General features: G+C 40.9%; 1 long non-coding RNA gene across 4 annotated transcripts in view; it reads right to left on the minus strand.

Moving 5' to 3' along the window:
- Nucleotides 1-22,286, minus strand: part of LOC133380737 (uncharacterized) — a 72,112-nt gene extending 49,826 nt beyond the window's left edge. For 3 of the 4 annotated variants that reach the window (XR_009761522.1, XR_009761523.1, XR_009761520.1), the window contains exons 1-3: nt 22,212-22,286; nt 12,692-12,836; nt 640-744 (exon numbers count right to left, since the gene is read on the minus strand). This is a non-coding gene — a long non-coding RNA (uncharacterized LOC133380737). Of the gene's footprint in view, nt 1-639; nt 745-4,251; nt 4,435-12,691; nt 12,837-22,211 lie in introns of all 4 variants that reach the window. The other variant, XR_009761521.1, reaches the window with a different exon arrangement.
- Between the last annotated feature and the right edge of the window lie 1,068 nt (nt 22,287-23,354).

Consider the following 23,354-nt stretch of genomic DNA (forward strand, 5'->3'; position numbering starts at 1 on the left):
TCTACATCCTGATTATCTATAAATTGCTCGGACATTTGCTAGGCAGTACTTGCTAACTAGCTGTGTAACACTTTGAAGCTGGCTATACTATTGTAAATAAGACACTTCAAGGACATGCAAAATACCTCACAGACATGCTTGCTTAGCCAATCATTCTATCAGTTGCTTTTCCCACACACTGCAGTTTTTACCTTCTCCAAACGTTTACAGGCAGAACCAATTCTTTCAGATATCCAGAATCCTCTACATCCTGATTATTTACTTCCACAGGACTTGCTACTGTCCCACCTCTATCTCTTTCTCTTTCCCTCCCTTGGTGATCACACACTTGAAACCTCCCTCTTCCTTCTCTCTCAGGAGGAATTTGCATTGCCTGCTGCATTTTGAAAGGCTGCTCCTCATCACTGGATGTACTGGAAGAATGTTCTGATTATGGAACATAGTTTTCACTTTCTGAGCAGCTTTCCATGCGTGGCATGATGTCCTCATCGCTACCTCTGTCATTGCTCTCAGAGGCACTGTCTATGTCCATCTCACTACCCTGCAAGTATGTCGCATGCACTTCCTCTGCAGTCATGAGTTGCTTCACTCTCTGTAAAATGAATGAAAACAGCTTCTATATGGAATACTGATAAGTACCTGATCCAGCAGTTCCTGTTGCAATGAGGAAGAGTCTGTCTCAAGATCTGGCACCAATAGCAGCCAACAGGGCAGTGGTCCAATCACCGGGGATGTCCAGATAAACTATCAGGGGAACAACAGATAGTGGTGTTTAATTTGCACAGGAGGACTTGCCCCATCAGATTCAATGGTGCACATGGGCTGAGGAGGAAAGCGTGGTCAGCAGTCAGGGGTCCCAACTGAACAGTGGCTGGCTGAGAAACTGCATGAGGAAAGAAACCCCTCCACACTCCCATACCACTGCCAACAGAAGTAGAAGGTTCAAGGAGAGACATAGAGTCAGAAGTAGGGTAGATAAAGTAGCTCCAGTATCAACAAGAAAAGGCCAAACAGAACCATTTACACTCATTTCAACATAGGGGCCAGATTGGTCAATAGGCAAGGAAAAAGCAGAGATGGCTTTAGCTTGGATCTCATGGTAATCCTATGGTCTAGAAACAGAATTTGGGAGGGCCTGGTGTGGGAATGGAGGAGCCATGGCATTCAATGTGCTCTGGGTTTGGGCAAGAATCCTTCCAATAGCCTCTTTGACAACAACAGGCATAGGAGTCTTTAGGAACATTCAGCCACTATCTCTGTTGTCTGGAAGGCATAGGAGGACTTTTAGGAGGTCTGTCCTGAGGGCCTTGCCTGGGCTTTGGCAAGTCCTGAATTTGCAGGGCCATGAATTTTAATTTGGTTTGTTTTACTTTGGCATTTTCAGCTTGGGTTTTGTCATAAAACGCATAGCTGCGTCTTTAATAGGTTGAATTTCAGCCCCTAGCCATCCTATAATGGTATTTTGAATGCCAGTAGAGCACAGTGAGAAGGAGAGCCTGGCTGGGAGTCCAGAGTCTGTGAGTTCAAATTCCCGCTCATGTCTCCTGGGTGTAAAGGGCCAGCTAAAGATCACCCCCACAGTGAGTGGCTCAGGGGTTATGTGCCCTGCCATCTGTGCAGCCATGGGCAAGTTGCATAGTCCTAAGGAGCCCAGTTGCCCCCCAGCTAGCAGTTGCAAGCAAAGAAGGGGCTGGCTTGTGCAGCTATGGCAAGCTGAGCAGGCCCAAGCCAGCTGGGGAGGACTAGCTTCAGAGGGAGGCAATGGTAAACCCCCTCTGAATACCGCTTACCATGAAATCCCTATTCATAGGGTCGCCATAAGTCAGGATCAACTTGAAGGCAGTCCATTTCATTCATTTCAGAAATGACTTTAGTACAATTGTCTGCAAAAGTCTGAACTACCAGCCCTCTCATTTGATCCTGAGGAGGCAAAACTAGAAAGTGAGGTTCAGAAAGGAGGCCCTGTGCATGAGGAGGAGGAGGGCATGAAGCAGTGCCAGTTGCCCACAGCCGCATCTGCAGAACAGCAAGTACCATGGTTTGGCTTTGAGAAAGCTTGTACATTTGTGAGCCAGAGTGGGAAAAATGTTGTTGTACGATGCAATTACTGCCTTCCAAGGATCAAAAATCTGAGATCAGCTGTTTCCTCCTCATCCAATGTGAAGAAACATTTTGAGGTAAGTCTTTGTCATGCTGGTCCTCAAAGAGTGTCCATTGCCTATTTATGTTTAAATTGTGAAGTTCCTCTTCCATTTTTTCTTGGATTCATGCTTTGTTCTTCTTCCTCAGAGGGCACACCCTGAGAAGCTGAGAGCAATTGAAGAAGCAATAAAGGCAAGGAGACGTGGCCTTCCTGAACCAATGCATGACACCCCTCCTCCCAAAATGCTGAAGCAGCAGCAGACAACCCTTGAGAGGTGGGGATCTGGCACGGAGCCTGTCACCCAGAGCAATCTCGACAGGAGAATCATTGATTTCATTGTAGAGGAGACATTACCACTTCAGACTGTGGACAAACCATCATTCATTAGTCTGGTTCGCATTGGACTGCCCAAAGATCTCACCATCATATGTGCCAAGACTCTGAGAGACAGAATTGAGAAGAGAGCATGCCACATGAGAGAAACTCTTGCAAACCGAATGGGTGCTGTGGCATATATAGCAACCACTGCAGATTGTTGGACCAATGGCAAGAAGAGTTACGTTGGGGTAACAGCCCACTGGATCAACCCAACTATCCTGAAACGTGAGGTCGGGGCCTTGGCTTGTAAGCGTCTGAAGGGGCGCCATACATACGCCATACATATGTCCTTTCAAAAGCACTGCATGATGTACATGTGCAGTACAGGATCCACAACAAAGTTATGTGCACTACTACAGACAATGGCTCCAACTTTGTGAAAGCATTCAGAGTTTTCATGGCCAAAGAACCAGTGGAAGCTGCAGGCACCAGTGACGATGATGGTGATAACCAGGAGGAGGAGGAGGCTGAGGTGGAGTTTGTGCCTATCTGTGAGATCCTGGACACAGGACCTGAGGCAGAGGAAGAAGCTGCACTCAGGAGAGGATTTTGTTTTACCACCACACCAGAGATGTGCTAGCCACACCCTCAACCTTGTGGCAACACAAGACGTAGAGGCCATGCTTTCTGACTCCTCCAAAAGTAGTCTTCTTGGTCCTTTCAAGAAACAGTTTCGTTCCTTGATGGGAAAGTGCAGCAAGTTGTGGTCCAAGCAGAACCAGTCAGCCCAGATTGCTGAGTATATCCGTGCGCAATGTGGTGTGTATCTGAAGGTACCGAATAAGACCAGGTGGAATTCCACCTTTGATGCGTTGAAGCAGCTACATGAGCTCCTGTCAACTGTGCCACTAAAAATGCATGCCATAATGGACCGCTGCTCCTTGTCCAGGATCACAGCTGCTGAGATTGAAGTGGTACAGGAATACACAGAGATTATGGAGCCACTAGCCCAGTCCCTAGATATCCTGCAACGGGAGAACGGCATGTTCATGTGGTATTTGCTACCAACGCTCTGCAATCTGGACCGCAAGTTAGAAGGACTGGAAAACAAACCTGAGAGGTACACATACTGTTTTCAGCTGCTGAGAGGTGTGCGCGAAGCCCTAAGAAAGCGGTTTGCAGCTATCTGGGAGGACAAGAGGCTTCTTCTGGCAGCCTGCCTACACCCTCGCTTCAAACTAGATTGGCTGGAATCGTGTCAGGCCACCACCCATACCAACAAGTAAGAACATTAGGGAAGCCCTTTGGGTGGATTACTCCAAGGGAAATGTTGTCTCAAGGGAGGCATCAGAGGGCTTAAGGTGGTAGGCAGGGGCTGGTCCTTTTCTTCCTGGGGCTCCTCATCACAACCTTGGGTTGCTGCAGGTAATCCTTAAGGGTCTGCTGTGCTGCCCCATGAGTGTGGTGACTTGGTCACCTTCCTACCTTCCATGTCATCATCCACAGGCTCAGGCTTGACCCTGAACCAGGGGACATGACAAGCATCAGGAAATGAAGAGCAGATGATGGTTTCCTAACATATATGTGTTAATATATCCTCTCTCTTTCTTAGATACACAATGGAAGCCTTGTTGAAAGCTGAAATAAAGATGGGTGTACTTAATGAGGACAGTGATCAGTCTTCAGATAAAGACCAGGAAGGAGATGACTTAGAAGATGACTTCTTTAACTTTCTGCCCCAGGGCAAGAAGTCAGCAGTGGACACTGCTGAGGAGGAACTGGTGAGGTACCTGAGGTCTCCCAGCAGGGAGGTGTCATCACTCCATGGCTTTCCACGTGTGCTGCGGTGTTTTTTGCAGCACAACACAGGCATGCCTTCAAGCGCTGCAGTAGAACGCCTGTTCAGTACTGGTGGCAACGTAACGACTGTAAAAAGACATTCCTTGTCTGACATGCTCTTTGAGCATCTTGTTCTTTTGAGACATAACAGAAACATATTATAAAAGCATTTCAAGTGTAAAATTTGATTTCAAGAGTTGGTGTATCTTCATTGCTTGGGGGGATGTGAGATTCTGTTATGCCCAGAGCTTGGGAAAGTTATTTTTTGAACTACAACTCCCATCAGCCCAATCCAGTGGCCATGCTGGCTGGGGCTGATGGGAGTTGTAGTTCAAAAAAGTAACATTTCCAAGCTCTGGTTATGCCATTATGTTAACCTTATGGATAATTTTTTTTATTCTACTACCCCCTGTGTGTGTGTGTTTATTTTTAATATTGTTTTAGGCTTCTTAGATGTGCAGCAGCCAAGGCCAGCACCTTGTAGGAGTTTTTTTAAAAAAGTAACTGAAATGTAATTGTAGTGATTACTTTTGAGAAAAAGTAAAGTAATCAGTTACTTTCAGAGCAATTGTAACGGTAATTACTACTTTTTTTTGGCCAAGTAATTGTAACTGTAATTTATTACTTTTTAAAAGTAATCTTCCAAGCTCTGGATTTTGGTCCTGGCAGTTGCCTAATGTTAACTACAACCAGGGCCAGTTAAGAACATAGAACATAAGAAGAACCTGCTGGATCAGGCCAGTGGCCCATCTAGTCCAGCATCCTGTTCTCACAGTGGCCAACCAGGTGACTGGGGGAAGCCCGCAAGCAGGACCCGAGTGCAAGAACACTCTCCCCTCCTGAGGCTTCCGGCAACTGGTTTTCAGAAGCATGCTGCCTCTGACTAGGGTGGCAGAGCACTAAACTAAAAAGCCCCAAATGCTGCAACCTTTCCTCGTAAAGGAGTCGCTCCATCCCCTTGATCATTCTGGTTGCCCTCTTCTGAACCTTTTCCAACTCTATAATATACTTTTTGAGATGAGGCGACCAGAACTGTACACAGTATTCCAAATGCGGCCGCACCATAGATTTATACAACGGCATTATGATATCGGCTGTTTTATTTTCAATACCTTTCCTAATTATCGCTAGCATGGAATTTGCCTTTTTCACAGCTGCCGCACACTGGGTTGACATTTTCATCGTGCTGTCCACTACAACCCCGAGGTCTCTCTCCTGGTCGGTCACCGCCAGTTCAGACCCCATGAGCGTATATGTGAAATTCAGACTTTTTGCTCCAATATGCATAATTTTACACTTGTTTATATTGAATTGCATTTGCCATTTTTCCGCCCATTCACTCAGTTTGGAGAGGTCTTTTTGGAGCTCTTTATAATCCCTTTTTGTTTTAACAACCCTGAACAATTTAGTGTCGTCAGCAAACTTGGCCACTTCACTGCTCACTCCTAATTCTAGGTCATTAATGAACAAGTTGAAAAGTACAGGTCCCAATACCGATCCTTGAGGGACTCCACTTTCTACAGCCCTCCATTGGGAGAACTGTCCATTTATTCCTACTCTCTGCTTTCTGCTTCTTAACCAATTCCTTATCCACAAGAGGACCTCTCCTCTCATTCCATGACTGCTAAGCTTCCTCAGAAGTCTTTGGTGAGGTACCTTGTCAAACACTTTTTGAAAGTCTAAGTACACTATGTCCACTGGATCACCTCTATCTATATGCTTGTTGACACTCTCAAAGAATTCTAATAGGTTACTGAGACAGGACTTTCCCTTGCAGAAGCCATGCTGGCTCTGCTTCAGCAAGGCTTGTTCTTCTATGTGCTTAGTTAATCTAGCTTTAATAATACTTTCTACCAGTTTTCCAGGGACAGAGGTTAAGCTAACTGGCCTGTAATTTCCGGGATCCCCTCTGGATCCCTTTTTGAAGATTGGCGTTACATTTGCCACTTTCCAGTCCTCAGGCACGGAGGAGGACCCGAGGGACAAGTTACATATTTTAGTTAGCAGATCAGCAATTTCACATCTGAGTTCTTTGAGAACTCTCGGGTGGATGCCATCCGGGCCCGCTGATTTGTCAGTTTTTATATTGTCCATTATGCCTAGAACTTCCTCTCTCGTTACCACTATTTGTCTCAGTTCCTCAGAATCTCTTCCTGCAAATGTTAGTTCAGGTTCAGGGATCTGCCCTATATCTTCCACTGTGAAGACAGATGCAAAAAATTCATTTAGCTTCTCTGCAATCTCCTTATCGTTCTTTAGTACACCTTTGACTCCCTTATCATCCAAGGGTCCAATCGCCTCCCTAGATGGTCTCCTGCTTTGAATGTATTTATAGAATTTTTTGTTGTTGGTTTTTATGTTCTTAGCAATGTGCTCCTCAAATTCTTTTTTAGCATCCCTTATTGTCTTCTTGCATTTCTTTTGCCAGAGTTTGTGTTCCTTTTTATTTTCTTCATTTGGACAAGACTTCCATTTTCTGAAGGAACTTTTTGCCTCTAAGAGCTTCCTTGACACAATTTGTCTTCATGCTAGCAAGCACACCACCCAAATAATGTTTGAATCAGGACTAAGACTCCAAGCTTGGAAAAGTTCACTTTATTTATTGTTTACTGTCCATTTTGTTTAATGACTAGCAGCTATTCATATCAATATTCTACAAGAATTTGTTTAATCCCATTTTAAAGCCTCAAGGAAAAAAGCCAAGTAATACCAGCAAATGAACATGCTGTGGCACAAATCCACAAATATCCACTGAGCTTCTATCAGCTGGTTTCCAGAGGACAACATCCACTGGCTTACATCTGCAACCTTTAGCTGTAGTCAGCCTTGCAACATCTATGGGCTTCTGAATGTGAACTCCACTGGCTTCCACCTGCCAACATCTGCCAGCTTCTATATGCAGAACATATCATACAAAAATCGGGATTGGACCAAGATGAAGGAGGTATGAAAATTGGAGGGAAAAATATCAATAATTTAAGATATGCAGATGATACCATACTACCAGCAGAAACCAGTAATGATTTGAAACGAATGCAGATGAAAGTTAAAGAGGAAAGCACAAGAGCAGAACTACAGCTGAACATCAAGAAGACTAAAGGAATGCCAACAGAACATTTATGTAACTTTAAAGTTGACAGGACATTGAACTTGTCAAGGATTACCTTGGCACAGTCATTAACCAAAATGGAGACAGAAGTCAAGAAATCAGTAGAAGGCTAGGACTAGGGAAGGCAGCTATGAGAGAACTAGAAAAGGCCCTCAAATGCAGAGATGTATCACTGAACACTAAAGTCAGGATCATTCAGACCATGGTATTCATGATCTCTATGTATGGATATGAAAGTTGGACAATGAAAAAGTGGATAAGAGAAAAATCAGCTCATTTGAAATGTGGTGTTGGAGGAGAGCTTTGTGCATACCATGGACTGTGAGAAAAACAAATAACTGGGTGTTAGAACAAATTAAACTAGAACTATCACTAGAAGCTGAAATGATGAAACTGAGGTTATCATACTTTGGACACACAATGAGAAGATGTGATTCACTAGAAAAGACAATAATGCTGGGGAAAACAGCAGGGAGTAGAAAAAGAGGAAGGCCAAACAAGAGATGGATTGATTCCATAAAGGAAGCCACAGACCTGAAATTACAAGATCTGAACAGGGTGGTTCATGGCAGATGCTATTGGAGGTCGCTGATTCATAGGGTCGCCATAGGTCGTGATCAACTTGAAGGCACATAACAACAATCTAACTATTCATTATCCTGATTCTGCTTCCTGACTCCTAGCAGAGCAGAGCAGAGGGAGCTGTCTCAGTTGATTTACAGGTGAGGACATATAAGCAAGCCAGCTTTCAGAGAGCAAGCAAACAGAGCGAGCAAACAGGAGTTTGACAAAGGAGTCCAACAGGGGAGGTCAAGGGGGAGGCCCCTAAAAAAACCAAAACCACAAATTACTAATTCTCCTTGTACAGTGCACTGCACACTAGTGGGACTCTCACGTTTACCCTGAAGTAGGACAGGACAAAGCACAGGCCACTCCAAAACAAGTAGTTAGAAAGAAACAAAAGGTAGAAGAGAGTATGAATGGAAAGGATTCTCCAGTGGTTGTGACCTGCAAGGTGTGTGCCATGTTTGTTTTCTTGCCTGAGAACAACATGGTGTACACTTGCAACAAGTGCAAGCTCATGGCACTGTTGGAAGAAAAGGTGAGAGGACTGGAATGGCGGGTGGCCACACTGAGGACTATAAGAGAAGATGAAGAGTTCTTAGGCAGAACGCTGAAACAACAGCAGTAAAGAGATGTGGAGGTGGAGGAGCAACAGCATGTGATAGCAGAAGAGGAGACTGCTTTGGAGAGGAATAACGAAGTGGAGGAAACTCCATGGGAAAGGGTGACAGTTAGGAGCAGAAGAGCTAGAAGACACCCTTCACCAGTGGAGCTATGGAACAGCTTTCAACCACTCAAGGAGGAGACTGGAGGACAGCCTGTGGAGGAAGAATTATAGGAGACCCCATGCAACAAGGAAGAGGCTGAAGCTCAATCAAGCAGGGACAATGAAACCACGCCCCACAACAACAAGAGAAGAGTACTAGTAGTGGGAGACTCTCTACTGCATGGGATCCAAACCCAAGTATGCAGAGAAGATCCGTGGACTCGCCAGGTATGCTGTCTACCAGGAGGACAGATTAGAGAGGTGACAGAAAGGTTGCCATCACTCATCAAGCCCACCGACAGGTATCCCTTTCTCTTCATCCATGTGGGAACAAATAAAACTGCCAAATGGAGCTATGAAGAAATCACATCAGACTTTGAAGCTCTGGGAAGGAAACTCAAGGACTTTGGGGCCCAGATAGTTTTTTCATCCATCCTTCCAGTACTTAGAAGAGGAGTAGAAAAGGAAAGAAAAATACTCCGTGTGAATGAATGGCTACCAAGGTGGTGCAGACGCGAGAGATTTGAATTCTGGGACCATGGGCTATGGTTCCTGGAAGATGGACTCTGGCAAGTGATGGGTTGTATCTCACAAGGATTGGGAAGAATGTGTTTGGCCACAGCATGGAGAAGTTCATCAGAAGGGCTCTAAACTGAATCCTAAAGAGGAGACGTAAACTTGGTGGTAACGACTGATGAAGGCTTATGCACAGTAATAGGGCCCAGTAACAGCCCTCAGAAAAATGTAGCCATAAATCACATGGTCTTTGATGTCTGTATACTAATGCGCAGAGCATGGGAAACAAGCAGGACGAACTTGAACTCTTAATACAGGAGGGCAATTATGACTTGATAGGTATAACTGAAACTTGGTGGGATGACTCCCATGACTGGAATATAGCAATTGAAGGATACAACTTGTTCAAGAAGAACAGAAGGAATAAAAAGGGAGGTGGAGTTGCGCTACATGTTAAAAATATATATCCCTGCACAGAAATACAGGGAGATGAGCTTGGTAGCTCCACCAAGAGTATCTGGATTAAAATTAATGGGGCAAGCAACAAAAGGAATGTGGTGCTTGGAGTCTACTACCGGCCACCCAATCAAGGAAAAGATGAGAATGTAACTTTTGAAAAGCAAATTCCCAATGTTTCGAGGAAGCATGATGTAGTAGTAATGGGGGATTTCAATTATCCCGATATCTGTTGGGAGACAAATGCTGCCAAACACGGCCCCTCCAAGAAATTTCTGACTTGTGTTGCAGATAACTTCCTCCTACAGAAAGTGGAGGAAGCAACCAGAGGATCAGCTGTCCTGGACTTGATTCTAACCAATAGAGACGATTTGGTGGATGAAGTGGCAGTTACGGGAACTCTGGGGGAAAATGACCACACAATACTTGAATTCTTGATTTTAACAGAATTTTAACAGAATTTAACAGAATTTTAACAGAAGTAGCCATACGCACACCCTGGACTTCAGGAAAGCTGATTTTAATAAACTCAGAACAATTGTAAGTATGGTTCCATGGCAAGCCACCCTAATGAGAAAAGGAGTCGAAGATGGTGGGAGTTTCTAAAAAAGGAAATTCTAAAAGCGCAATGGCAAGCAATTCTACAAGGAAAAAAGGGGGGAAACAGCAGAAGAAGCCAATGTGGCTTCACAAAAAGCTTAGAGATGACCTGAAAACAAAAAGGACACATACAGGAAGTGGAAAGAAGGCCAGGCCACAAAGGAATAGTACAGGCAGGTATCACAGAATTGCCTGGATGGTGTCAGGAAGGCTAAAGCTGAGAATGAGCTGAGGCTAACGAGGGATGCTAAAAGCAACAAAAAAGCTTTCTTCAGGTATGTCCATAGTAAAAGACAGAGAAAAGAAATGGTGGCACAGCTACTCAATCAGGATAGCAAAACGATAACAGATGACAAACAAAAGGCAGTAGTGCTCAATTCCTACTTTGGCTCAGCCTTCTCCCAAAAAAGGGAAACGTGAAGTAGAAGGGTCAGGATTGGACCTTGAGATGGATAGACAAATGGTCAAGGAATACCTAATCACTTTGAATGAGTTCAAATTGGCAGGGCCCTATAAACTGCATCCTAGAGTATTGAAGGAACTGGCTGAAGAACTCTCAAAACCTCTCTCTATTATCTTTGCGAAATCATGGAGGACTGGTGAAGTGCCGGATGACTGGAGGAGAGCTAATGTTGTCCCTATCTTCAAAAAGGGCAAGAAGGAGGAACCAGGGAGCTACAGACTAGTCAGCCTAACATCAATCCCTGGAAAAACTCTGGAGCAGATTATAAAGCAGTCAATCTGTAAGCACCATGAAAGCAATGCAGTGATTACTAGGAGCCAACATGGATTTATGAAAAACAAATCCTGCCAAAGTAATCTCATCTCATTTTTTGATCGCGTAATTGTAGACTGTGGGAATGCTGTGGACATAATATATCTCGACTTCAGCAAAGCTTTTGACAAAGTGCCCCATGATATTCTGATTAGCAAGATAGCTAAATGTGGGCTGGATGGAACAACTATCAGGTGGATCCACAGTTGGCTCCAGAATCGTACTCAAAGGGTGCTTATCAATGGTTCCTTCTCAAACTGGGCAGAACTAACGAGTGGGGTACCACAGGGCTCGGTCCTGGGCCCAGTGCTCTTTAACATTTTTATTAACGAATTGGATGAGGAGTTACAAAGCATGCTTATCAAATTTGCAGATGATACAAAATTGGGGGGCATAGCTAATACCGTGGAAGACAGAAACAAAATTCAAAGGGACCTTGATAGGCTGGAGCATTGGACTGAAAACAACAGAATGCAATTCAACAGGGATAAATGCAAAGTCCTACACTTAGGAAAAAGAAACCAAATGCACAGTTATAAGATGGGGGATACTGGGCTCAGCAGTATGACATGTGAGAAGGATCTTGGAATTGTCGTTGATCACAAGCTGAATATGAGCCAACAGTGTGACGTGGCTGCAAAAAAAGGCAAATGCTATGTTAGGCTGCATTAACAGAAGTATACTTTCCAAATCGCATGAAGTACTTGTTCCCCTCTATTCAGCACTGGTTAGGCCTCATCTTGAATACTGCATCCAGTTCTGGTCTCCGCACTTCAAGAAGGATGCAGACAAACTGGAACGGGTTCAGAGGAAGGCAACAAAGATGATCAGGGGACTGGAAACCAAGCCCTATGAGGAGAGACTGAAAGAACTGGGCATGTTTAGCCTGGAGAAGAGAAGACTGAGGGGAGATATGATAGCACTCTTCAAGTACATGAAAGGTTGTCACATAGAGGGCCGGAATCTCTTCTCGATCATCCCAGAGTGCAGGACACGGAATAATTGGCTCAAGTTGCAGGAAGCCAGATTTCGACTGGACATCAGGAAAACCTTCCTGTTGGAGCCATATGACAATGGAACCAATTACCTAGAGAGGTAGTGGGCTCTCCGACACTGGAGGCATTCAAGAGGCAGCTGGACAGCCATCTGTCGGGAATGGTTTGATTTGGATTCCTGCGTTGAGCAGGGGGTTGGACTCGATGGCCTTGTAGGCCCCTTCCAACTCTACTATTCTATGATTCTATAATCCTATTGTCAGTAATGTAAGTAGAAATAATATGTTGCCCTACTCGTCTTCCTTTAACCATTCCCACTTAGTACTACATACTTTCGGGGGCCATAACTCAATGACAGAATATCTACTTTTCAGGTAGCAGATTCCAGGTTCAATCTCCGGCATCTCCAGGTATTGCTTGGAGAGACTCCGTGCCTGAGATTCTGGAGAGCCACTGGCAGTCAGTAAAGACAGTACTGAGCTAGATGGACTGATAGCCTGGCTCAGTATAAGGCAGCTTCTTGTTAGGCTCATGCTTCTTCTTTAAAGAAACAGATGTGAAAGGATATACAAGTAAGAAATTAATCTTTGAGCAAGTGCACTTCTCTCACCATTAAGCAACAGCTTGTTCCTGCCCACAGTTAGAATGGTGGAATAGGATCTTCTTTCCAGAGCATAGGACTCACACACCGATCTGAGCCTCGACACCTCTTCTTTTGGAAATTAAGCAGGGTCACCACCTTTCTTGATAAGAATCTGAGAACATAGTTCAAAATGTTTTGAAACTGTTAAGATTCATGGCTTACGGTTGTACTCTTTCTATTGCTACACTTTATAGCAACACTCTGTTGCTGACCATATCCACAGTTCACTACTGCACCTTGTGTTTATATTTACTGTAATGATTCCACCTTCTTTTGTTAATGATATAGCTCATTTTGAGCTTCTGATCTAATAGTGGAGCCCTCTTCATCTTTTAAGTAGGATTTTTCCTAATACTGATCACTTTGACAAGACTAAAATGGCAATTTGTCACTGTTTGTTGCTCACTACTACCCCATATACAAATCTATAACTGTTCCTCATAGGATTGTGCCTGTACAGACAACAGACAGGGTCATCTATAAATGTTTAACTGCAAAAATGTTTAACTGCAAATGCAAAACTGCAAAAATAAGCCATCCTTATCCTCACCTAAACACATTCAGTCCCATTCCATGAGATGTGGAGTGGGGCTGTTATGATTCTGCCCAGTTCCTTCTTGATCTGCTGTTAAAGCAGAAGCAGAAAGGAATGTCACTGATTGCATTTTCTTGAAAATCTTGGCATTGTTTTGTGCTATTCCTAGCGCTAATTCTCAAGCCATTTACTGTTTTCTAAAATTAGTCCTAGCAATTCAACAGCCTTGAAGTTAAAGTGGCTAATATATCCAGGATTTCATTTTCTTTTAAATATTATCTATAAAGGTTACCATTCAAAGTGTCAAATGCTGAAATTCTCCATTTGTCTGCAGGTCAGGTGCAAACCAGACATCTTCAGTTTCTATTTTCCCTTACTGCTACACCACTGAATTTAAACATGATCCGCAAGGACAAGCCTAAATTGAAAGGCAATTTTGTCTTCATACTAGATTAGGCTTGAGCACCATTTGTTAAATTACACATGGAGAGCTTGTAAAGTGGACCACCAGCTGATATAAGCCAATCAGAGATCACTAAAGGCATATTGCTTAAATCAGAACACAGTTTAAATTTTAGTCTTTTAGATGAAGACTGATTTATTTGTTTAGCCCTGCTACCATCTCTAGAGATTTTTTTCTTTCCATTAAATTGAATAAAATATTTTTTGTCCACCTATAAAGATTCACAACATGACACTTTGGCAATAATCATATAAAACCAAAATGCATTGGTTTTTGAGATGAAAAACTGACACAAATAAACACTATGAAACAGCAGTATTGAGAGCTGTCTTGTTATTAGAGGAAATGTTTGCAGTGGTAACATGGTTTGGAGAAATGCGTAATATTACCAAACCTATTCTTTTTAGCAATAAGTATGTAGAGCAGAGGTAGCCAACATAGTGCCCTGCGGATGTTGTTGGACTACAATTCCCATCAGCCCCAGCTAGCATGGCCAGCGATTAGGGATTTTGAGAGTTGTAGTCCACAATATATGGAGGGCATCTCATTGGCTACTCTTACCCTTGTCACAGATACGGAACATGCCTGTCTGTAAGTCTGCAGCACAACAAAACAGGAACAGGTAGGTAGGAGGGTTCACAGACTTGACTAGGCATAGATTCAGGCATTTATCTGTTTCTCTAAAATTGTACTGCTGCTCAGCTCAGCAGACTAGAGAAAAAATTGTAATAAGGCATGGGGAAGACGTATGCTGCAGTGCAAATGGCACTTTCTCATTCTTTGGGTTTGAATTGTCACATGCCAACTGTCTATTTCCCCTCCCTTCACACTCATCATTATGGAGCCAATTCTGAGTCATACTGAAAAATATTTTTTAAAGAGTTAACTGTCTTTATATGTATTTGTCTACCTTAAGCATAACAACATTTGATTCTTAGAGGAGTTTCTCAGTTGTCTGAAAGTATGACATTGCACTGAAATGTACACGATAAACCCCTTAACTTCTGACTAAAATGAATCTACTTAATTCGATTTATATTTAGGATATTCTAAATATAAACTTTACAGGATATTCTAAATATAAAAAAAAATTTAATCCCACACCAAAACAAGATGTGCTGATAATCAAGGGGAACAGGAATACAAAAGTAGGGAACAGAGAAGAACTAGAAATTATGGGGAAATGGGGCTTAGGAGATAGAAATGAAGCAGGAGAAAGACTTATTGAATTCCGTGAAGCCAATAATTAGTTTTTGCAAACACATTTTTCGAGCAACCAATAAGATGAGTGTACACATGGACATCACCAAATGGCCAATACAGGAATCAAAATGATTATATAATTGGTAACAGAAGATGGAGAAGTTCCATACTTTCTGCAAAAACAAGACCAGGAGCAGACTGCGGTACAGATCATGAACTGGTAACATCAAAAATCAGAGTAAAGCTGGAGAAGAGCAACAAACCATTCATAATGCCAAAATACAATTTAAATAACATCCCAGAAGAATATAAAGATCACATAAGGAACAGATTTGAGGCTTTAAACTTAGTTGATAGAGAACCAGAAGAACTATGGATTGAACTCAGAGACTGATTTTATTTATTTATTTCTTTATTTAAGTCATGTCTATATCACTTAATATATATAAAAAATCTCTAAGCGGTGTACCAAACAACAGCAAATATTATGAAAATATACAATAAAACCACAATACAAATGCACACTTAATACAAATTATTTAATATTAAAACAACTGCCTTGCACTTCTCCACTCAACATCTCTCAAACCTCCTGGCTCTCACCCTGGATTCCAACCATTCACCCTGGCTCTCACCCAGGGTCCAACACACACAAATTGCCCCCAAAGTCTCACAAGCTTTCCAGGGGATCCCAAAAATGGCGAACAGAAGGATGCGGGAGCAGCTAGAGGCCCAGAAGGGAAGAATGCAAAAAGACAATACCTCTAGTTAAAAAGAGAGAGAGACCTCAATGGATGACTGAAGATACTCTTGAAACGATTAAAGGAAAGCAAAAGCAAAAGGAGATAGAAACATGTTTAGAACCCTAAATGCAAGAATACAGCAACTAGTACGTAGGGACAAAGAGAACCATAAAGAAAGCCACAGACCTGAACTTACAAGATCTGAACAGGGTGGTTCATGACAGATGTTACTGGAGGTCACTGATTCATAGGGTCGCCATGAATTGTAGTCGATTTGAAGGCACATAACAACAACAATAAAAAGGTAGAACAAGAGCCCTATTCCAAAAGATTAGAGCAATTAAAGGGAAATTTAAACCAAGAGTAGGGATCTTGAATAATCAACAGGGGAACACAGAGACTGACCAAAATAAAATAAAAGGAAGATGGAAGCAATACTCTGAAGAACTATATAAAAAAGGTGCAAGGATGACAGATTCATTCACAGAGGAACTATATGATGAAGAACCAGAAATTTTAGAATGAGTTGGTTGCTACTCTCAAAATACTTGGAAGAAATAAATCACCAGGAACAGATGGCATACCAATAGAGTTGCTATAAGTTACTGAGACTGAATCTGTCCAAATTTTGACAAAAATCTGTCAGTAGATATGGAAAATAAAACAATGGCCCACAGACTGGAAGCTTTCAATATATATCTCAATTCCTAAGAAAGGGGATCCTAAGGAACGCCGTAATTATCGAACTATTGCCTTAATCTCTCATGCAAGTAAAGTAATGCTCAAGATTCTACAACAAAGGCTCTTACCATATATGGAGCAAGTAATGCCAGATGTCCAAACTGGATTGAGAAAGGGAAGAGGTACCAGAGATCATATTGCAAACAAACGTTGGATAATGGTACAGACCAAGGAATTTCAGAAGAAAATCACCCTGTGCTTTATAGATTACAGCAAAGCCTTTGATTGTGTTGATCACGAAAAACTATGGAATACTTTAAAAGAAATGGGGGTGCCACAGCACCTGATTGTTCTGATGCACAATCTATACTCTGTACAAGAGGCTATTGTAAGGACAGAACATGAAGAAACCGATTGGTTCCCACTCAGAAAGGGTGTGAGACAGGGGTGTATTTAATCACCTGTTTGTTTAATCTATATGCAGAATATATGAAATGGAAAGCGAGATTGGACCAAGATGAAGGTGTGAAAATTGGAAGCAGAAATATCAGTAATTTAAGATAAGCAGATGATACCATACTACTAGCAGAAACCAGTAATGATGTGAAACGAATGCTGATGAAAGTTAAAGAGGAAAGGACAAAAGCAGGACTACAGTTGAATGTCAAGAAGACTAAAGTAATGACAACAGATTATTAAAGCTGACGAGGGCATTGAACTTGTCAAGGATTATCAATACCTTGGCACAGTCATTAACCAAAATGGAGACAATCGTCAAGAAATGAGAAGAAGGCTAGGACTGGGGACGGCAGCTGTGAGAGAACTAGAAAAGATACTCAAGTGTAAAGATGTATCACTGAACACTAAGGTCAGGATCATTCAGACCATGGTATTTCTGATCTCTATGTATGGATGTGAAAGTTGGGCAGTGAAAAAAGTGGATAAGAGAAAAATCAACTCATTTGAAACGTGGTGTTGGAGAAGAGCTTTGCGGATACCATGGACTGCAAAAAAGAGAAATAATTGGTTGTTAGAACAAATTAAACCAGAACTATCTCTAGAAGCTAAAATGATGAAACTAGGGTTATCATACTTTGGACACATCATGAGAAAACAGGATTCACTAGAAAAGACAATAATGCTGGGAAAAACAGAAGGGAGTAGAAAAAGAGGAAGGCCAAACAAGAGATGGATTGATTCCATAAAGGAAGCCACAGACCTGAACTTACAAGATCTGAACAGGGCGGTTCATGACAGATGCTCTTGGAGGTCACTGATTCATAGGGTTGCCATAAGTCGTAATCGACTTGAAGGCACATAACAACAATAACATCTCTAGAAGCTAAAATGATGAAACTGAGGTTATCATACTTTGCACACATAATGAGAAGACATGATTTACTAGAAAAAGCAATAATGCTGCGAAAAACAGAAGGAAGTAGAAAAAGAGGGAGACAAAACAAGGGATGGATTGATTCCATAAAGGAAGCCACAGGCCTGAACTTACAAGTTCTGAACAGGGTGGTTTATAACAAACACTATTGGAAATCGCTGATTCCTAGGGCAGCCATAATTTATTTATTATTTATTTATTTATTTATTTATTTATTTATTTATTTTATTTATTAAATTTATATACCGCCCGACTAGCAATAGCTCTCTGGGCGGTGAACATAAATGATAATATGTATTATCATTGCTATAGCATGCATATTAAATGCTTATTAAAATAGCTCATATTAAAAGATTGCCTTTTAAAAAAATCTAAATACAATGTACCAAAGTAAACAATTTTGTTGTACTTATATTACGTTATGTAGCAATATAAAATAATTTTAGCATAAAAATGGATATGCACTAAATTAGAATTTTATTAACCTTATAAAGTCATCTATCAGGACATCCGTTAAAACGCTAAAATCTAATTGTCTTGTGAAGGAATGCATTATAAAATAATTTTACTATATAATAGAGAAAGCTAAAATTATTGATGCCCTTATTCAAGTTAACCTAATGCATGGCTATAGTAGAGATACATCACTGTCTGGAAGGTTGTGGGTTAGAGCCAGTGCAACTTTTCTGTGAATGGAAGGAGTCCTTACATTTATAAAGGGGCTGAAGGCCATGATAGACCAACTATTTTTTAAGACATAATGAAATAAACAAAGTTAACAATAACCAAATTATGATGGTATGGATACCGTAATTGACTTGAAGGCACATAACACACACAAATATAAACAGAGATTTACATGCTCCAAGAAGAAACAATTCTGAAGGGCTTAACAAAAAAAAAAGTGAGATGGTGAATCCGACTTCTGCAGCTATTAGGTTAGAATATTTTTGAAGCCCTATGCAACCTTATGAGCCTTATGCCCTGTTCTAAATCCCATGCTGTTCCTGTTGAACCCACTTCCTATTAACAGGGAAAAAATCTGAGTGCTGTTTCCAGGAAAGCACTAGAAATATTTGCTCTCCCACATATATGATATAGGTATGTGTTGGATGATCCTATTGGTAGGCCCAGTTTGAAACAAGGTAGTATATGTGGGATAGCAAACACCAAAGTCATGAGGCTTTGGTTTAGGTTTACCAAACATGATACTTGCATAATAATCAATACCAGATATATTGCCCTTTTGATATGATGATTACACACAGAGAGAATCAGATTCACATTATGTAAATGTAAATGTACTGCCTTCAAGTCAATTCCGACTTATGGCGACCCTATGAATAGGGTTTTCATGAGGCTGAGAGGCAGTGACTGGCCCAAGGTCACCCAGTGAGCTTCATGGCTATGTGGGGATTCAAACCCTGGTCTCCCAGGTTGTAGCTCACATTTGTATTGCCCCAGCCGTGGGCTGCTTCAATTTTAAGTTTGGTACCAAGGAATCAATGAGTCACATTCAAGGTTTACTCACAAAGGAGACATTTATTGAGTAATTTAGCGAGCACACAGGCATACTCAAGAAACATGGAATGGGTGGCAAGGTCCTGGCATAGACACTTGCAGTCTGAACACCGAACTGGGCTACATGGGTGCCTTTTATAGGGAAAATCTTGGCAAGGCACAATCGTGACGCAATACATCATTAGCCACTATCTTACATCAGATGATCGCATCTTGACAGAATACATGATTAATTATGCTATATCGACCTGAGCATCAAAGCCATTCTAGGATTAATAGGTTCTATGCTACTATCTTACTATCTTTGAAGTATCACAGTCTCTTGATCTAGGATGTCAAGGCATTTGATGGATTATCCTATCTAAGTGGGAGGACCCTGTTCTGGTGTAAACAGGTCCTCTTGACCTGTCTATGCCACCCTCTCCTTGGCACATGCACTACTGTTCCTTGACACGTGCAGCTCATTAGAGCTATCTAGACCAGCTTCAAGGCCACTGTACATCAAATGGTACTTTCCCTCCCCATCAGCCTCCTAGATAAGACACAGCTGGGTGTAGATTGGGTACTTATTTACCATTCCTTGACCTAATCTCTGATAAACTGAACTTCTTGCAGGTGCTTAAAGTTGAGAAAAACAATATTACAAGCTTTCAATTGCAAATCTTAACCTCTTAAAGGCAAGTCTACATAATAAAAATAGCCATACATATGCAAAGGCAATGATTACATGAATGCCCCATGGACTACAACATTATGTAGTTAACAATAAATATCCATACAGTAACACAGTAAAGACCATGTTGTTTGGAATCTCTTTGACCTAGTTCAGTATGTGAAAGTGGAAAGTTGAGTATTAACAGCAAGCAGTGGTGATATCTATTGTTGAGTTGTCTTGTCGCCATTTCTTTTAACTTTTTGTTTCCAGATTCCATTTTGGGGGAAAAGAATGCATCACAGCTGTCCATGCCTACCTAATTTGGCTTGTGTCCGGATTTTCTCTAGCAAATACAAATGCTTACCAGAGTTCAAGAAAGAAGATGTCTTTTTTTAGTGAAAGCATGGTGAAGAATTCTGTGCCATTACTTTATTTCATGTATTAAGACCCTTACTTATTATTGTGAAATCATTTGTCAGAGGGAGTTTCCAACATATTTTCTTGCCTTATTAAGCATTAATATTATTAAGATACTATTGTTCATGCAACCAATATGTTTTCAGCTGGACAATTATAAGGAGTTCTTCATATTTTTACCAGAACAAACTAAGTGCTGAAGCAGGCCTGTACAACCTGACAGTCCAAACATAGCCCATTAGTCTTGTGCGGCAGACTACAAGAGACTCAATAAATCTATTTTTGTAGCCTACAAAAACAGACAGTATCAAGAACCTGACAGGTCCCAGTGCATGGCAGGTGGGCTGCATTTGGCTTGCAGGATCAGAAGTTGTGCAGGGTTATGTTAAAGGAATAGTATAGTTAATTCCTCTCTCCCAAAATCTGTCCTGCTTAAGGATGTTCAGGTCAGTCATCTAAAATATGGATACCCATAAATACCAAGTCAGTTTGCATAAATGTGGTCAAGATTTTTCTGAATCTATGAAGACTGATTAAACGTATTTTGTCCTGCAATATAGAGCTAAAAACAAGTCAATTTCTTAGATTATATTGCTGATACATATTTGTTGTTATATTATTTTTAGATTAGACATAGCATTACTTTAAAGACTTCAACAATTTTTTTTACATTATTTAAAGATGACAATCTACACTGGAACATTTAAGTTCTAAAAAGACTGTTTAAAGTTACTATACTATGAGTATGAGAAGAGAAAGAATTGTGAGTTTTATCTGGCATAAACTAGCAGCTTGTCTGAAACTATATTTGAAGTGTGCTTTATATTTTTTTAAAATCTGAAAGTCTAGTGAATTAAATACATGACTTCTTGTTATGTAAATATACTGATATTGCTATGTAAAAATTCTGTATCAGAATAATGGCGGTATATTTATTTATTTTAAATTGTATTATTATTTTTGCACTGCGCTCTTTGATTTTCCCCCATGAGTTATCTATCAATACCAAACTGAGAACAATTAAAATAATAATTGTGTACAAAAATATGCATTAATAAGATTTTTAGGAAACTTACAAATAAATTTGACATAAGAATCTCCCATATAGTTCAAAAGAAGTTTATTAAAGTTGACATGAAGAAATTTTCTATGCGTATGCCTGTGAGAATCAAAGCTCTATGAAAAACAGTAAAAAAAATAGTTTCCCTTTTTACATATAGTCAGACACAAACGAAATTAACAGACCAATCCTATGCATTATTATAAGATAAGCCCCATTTAGTGCAATGGGGCTTACTTTAATGTGCATAGTATTGCATTATAGGATTATACATTTCCTGTATCAATAGAAATTTCATGTGTGGAAAATTTGTTCAAACTGCAGGTAGACAATTACTTGCATTTATTTGCCTGGCTACACAGTGTTAAGAAGCTACGGCCAATCACAGTAAGCAATCTTAACACATCTCTTTAGCTGAGATCACTAAGGGCCAGTTAGCATAATTAAGTGAGAAAGCATTCCTTGGGCTATATCATTTAGGCTACTGATGGAGGGCTGCATATTGAAGTGTTTTCCTTAAAAAAAAAAACCCTATGTAGAAAAGCAGTTTGTGAGGGAAAAGAGTAGGCTGGGCATTTCCATGCTACCTTTCTTTGTGCGGGGCTGTGTTTTGTTGTGAGGAAGTTATGAAAAGCTTTATTATTAGAAGAGGAGGGAAGATGGCCGCAGAGCAGTGAGGTGGTGTTCTACGAAGCTCCGTAGAATTTATCTAAGGACCTGTTAAAACTAGATTGAGTGCGGAGTAAGTTTATCCTAAACATTTTTAGTTTAAACATTTCTACAAACCTCACCAATTATACAGCAAAGCCTTCCTACCTTGTTGTTTAGTAGACTCTTTACTTCCCTGGAGACACCAGGGAGTCTTTCTAAGATCTCAATGACCTAATTGCTGTTTACAAGTTTTAAAAGTCCTTGCACTTTCCGAAATAGATAACTAACTAAATGTTGATCTACTATATTTTACTTGGCATGATATCAATTGACTGACTCTTTAAACTCCTGAAGCAAAGACGCCGAGTGAGCTGGAAACGCTAAACTTGCTGCGTCCAACCGAAGTTAAAGAGACATTGTACTAATTTAAAGATTTACAGGAATTAATGTTGACTGAAGTCAAATAGATATTTACGGAAGTAACCATGGTTCTTACCAGGAAAAATTATAAGGATCTAGGACTCAAGCCGAGCTTAAATTCTATGCAGCCCCGTAGCAGAGTGAAACAGACAACAATAACTAATTACTACTATCCGGAGGAGACAAATAACAAAGCAGAAGAGAATTTATTAATGGCTGATATACCTGATGAAGGAGAGACTAGTATGAACATTAATGACTAGTCCATAAACAAACAGCCCTCTGGGAGGCCTTATATTCTAAAGGGAATGGAACCCAACCTGGCCCAAGAAATGGCGGACACTATAGGAGAAGAAGCCTTGATAAAACTACTCTACCCAGAGAACGAACTAGAACTGCCTACCATAAGCGACCACAACTCAATGCCACCCTTAGAGTCCTCATCTTCTTATGACAATGGTGATGAATAGATAAAAACAACTCCTAATGAAGGAATAAAGGAACTGAGAATTTCAAGTCCAAGTCTTACTATGGTAAGCGAAAATTGGTTCCAAGCAATGAATCAATCCATAAACCAAATATCCAAATTTGTGGCAGAATCTAATTTCCTATTAACAATGTTGACATCTCTTATTGTTAATATGGTTGGCCAATTCAACTCTGGTTTAAACAATAAAGAACAAACAACCATCCGAACAGTTTTACAGGGTAGTCTGAACAGTTCTACGACAGTCCACCCCCCAGTGGGGGAAATGAAGAAAGTTAACAAACCAATGTCAAAACATAAAAAAAGTAAAAATATTAAATCTTCAAGAATACATCATAAACAGCATAAACGTAGTATGAATTTCGGCAAACTCTTCAAGATATTAGACGCCTCAAAAACTG

The sequence above is a fragment of the Rhineura floridana genome, chromosome 3 (assembly GCF_030035675.1).
Source record: "Rhineura floridana isolate rRhiFlo1 chromosome 3, rRhiFlo1.hap2, whole genome shotgun sequence".
NCBI lineage: Eukaryota > Metazoa > Chordata > Lepidosauria > Squamata > Rhineuridae > Rhineura > Rhineura floridana.